This window comes from Eleginops maclovinus, chromosome 16, assembly GCF_036324505.1.
Source record: "Eleginops maclovinus isolate JMC-PN-2008 ecotype Puerto Natales chromosome 16, JC_Emac_rtc_rv5, whole genome shotgun sequence".
NCBI lineage: Eukaryota > Metazoa > Chordata > Actinopteri > Perciformes > Eleginopidae > Eleginops > Eleginops maclovinus.
In genome coordinates this window covers 2,810,629-2,813,128 of record NC_086364.1, presented here as the reverse complement: position 1 = coordinate 2,813,128, position 2,500 = coordinate 2,810,629, and the positions used below count along the sequence as shown (strand labels likewise).

Sequence of the window (2,500 nt, the reverse complement as noted above, 5' to 3'; positions counted from 1 at the left end):
AACCAAGACAATTGATATACATATTTTGTTATTATTTTTATATTTCCTTCTGTAATCTCCTCCACTTTACAGTCATGAGCGTGCGATGTGATTCTCAACATCACTTTGTAATTCATTGTAATGTTAAAGAGTCAGATCTAGTCTAATCTAACATAATGTCATCTAGTTTTGTTTTGTCCAATCTAAACAGAACTAATATAACCACGTTTAGTTTGGTCTAACTAAATCTAGCCTAGTTTAGTTGAATTGAACATATTTATGTCTACTCTAAATTGATCTAATCTACTGTTATTTTATTTAGTGTAATGCATTTCATTTATATCTACTGTTCTAATGTAATCTTTTCTAGTTTAGTTTTTTTTTTGTATTGCTTTTTTGGCCTTGTACTGTTAGCCTTTATTGGAATGTGCTAGTAGTAGTGAAAGAGGGAAGGGTAATTGGCCAGCAGGGAATCAAACCTGCAACTCGTTGCTATTGGTTGCTCTTTATATAGTTTAACCCATTATAGTCTAATCTACTTCAGTTTTCTGTTAAGCTAATTCTGGCATCGATTCTAATCTAATCAATTCTAGTTCAAGATTATAATCAAGATTAAGTCTTGTAAAATTTAGAATCCACTGATAAATGTGCTGGTATTTATATGTTGATGTGTTCATTCAGTCTGTCTGGGTAATTGTTATAGTGACAGAGGCTTTGTAAAAATGTGTGTGTCTGTTCATTGTTGTGTACCCGCCATGGACTGCAGATAGAAATGAGCTAAAGGCTAAATCAGTCACAAATCATCTGTTCTGTTTTTGAGATTTTTAAGCATGGTACTTGTTTAAAGACATAATAAAAGTGTGATGCAGTCACTGAAAACACTGAAACGTTGACTTGAATTAAATCTATTATGTCAAAAGAAGTCACTTAACAGTGTAGTATAATCAAACTGTACTTAGTGTTTCAGTCGCACAGAATCTTTGTCAGTTGACTGATGTTTAATATATTGTATATTACTGGATGCTCGGTGTTGAGGTGTTACCTGTGTGTTTCTACGCTGTGATCCAGGAGCTGGAGTGTACGCTGAGCTCCGGCTGCAGGAGGGGCCCCTCCGGCTTGAACCACCCCTCTTCCTGGGAGGAGGTCACACTGCTGGACCCTGAGCCATCTGTGTGTGTGTGTGTGTGTGTGTGTGTGTGTGTGTGTGTGTGTGTGTGTGTGTGTGTGTGTGTGTGTGTGTGTGTGTGTGTGTGTGTGTGTGTGTGTGTGTGTGTGTGTGTGTGTGTTGTGTGTGAGTGTGCACATTTTGCACATTGCGTATGTGTTTGTGGATCAGGGGAAGTAGCATTTGGGGAGGTTGTTAAAGGGGAAGGGCCAGGTTATGTTCGAAAGCCAAATCAGTTATTGTAGTGTGATCAGGTCAAGGTAGGCAAGATAAAGCAGAAAGATGAATGGAGGATGAGGGGAAAACATTATAATCAATGGAGCAGGAGGGGTAAAAGAATAGAATACAGGATGGAAAGATAAAGAAGAGGGAGTGTATGAATACAGCATGGAAAAGTGAGAAAAAGAAAGCATGCAGTGAGTGTGAATGGGTGACGGACAGAGCAGAACAGTGGAGAAGCCGATGTGATGAGAACAGAATGACACTCATCTGATCTGGCTTTTCTGCCACATCAGATTGAAAATACTGCACAGTTCACATGAAGAGTTTCATTTCAAAACATCCGGAACAGAAATACAACGTGGCAAGAAAGTTCCAGAAAGTGCATGACTGGCGTTTACACTTTTTTTTCCTTATCATTCATCAAATCCCATGAAAAGACCAGAAGAAATGAGTGCATTTGATTTACAAGTATTGTTAAAAGTACATCAAGTTCATTATCCGTAACGGAAAATAGTCCCCATTTTCCTGAGGCTTTAAGCTAAATGCTTATATGAGCATGCTAACATACAAATCAGGATTATGTTCACCCTTTTGGTTGAGTGTGTTAGCATGCTCACTTTTTGTCAATTAGCGCTACAAACAAAGTATATAGGAGTCTAATTTAATGAAATTACTTTAGCAGGTAACGGGTCCTGGATTTCCAATATGCCAGAAAGTAATCCATGAATTGTTGCCTGTGTTGAGGAATAATTATCTCAAAAACAATAATAAACCTGCACACTCCTGTCAATGTTTTGACCCCTGGAAGACAATTTGTAATGTTTTCATGTACAGCAGTGTGTGTTAGCAACAGGAAATACATTTATTGCACTTATAGCAGCAAAATAAATATCTGTAAATCAATGCGGCAGTATATTTCATCCTCTTTGGAGATTGTCTGTTTCCGACAAAAGCCACAATTCAGGGTCATTTAATGAATAAGAAAACCAGTGCTAGTCTTTTGTCATCTTTTCATGGGATTTGTAGATAGTAAAACATCCAAAGTGACACTATATTAATTTTAATGGACAGTGTTTTTAAAATGAAACTGTTTAGCTCCATGTAAGTATCAGTTATGATGAACATAGAACGCAG

The 2,500-nt window shown here is 37.2% G+C and overlaps 1 protein-coding gene across 1 annotated transcript in view; it reads right to left on the bottom strand.

Annotated features, from left to right (window-relative positions):
• The window catches only part of LOC134878269 (potassium voltage-gated channel subfamily C member 1-like), a 60,359-nt gene that overhangs the window by 13,974 nt on the left and 43,885 nt on the right, over window positions 1-2,500 (bottom strand). The gene's annotated exons all lie outside the window — the stretch shown is intronic.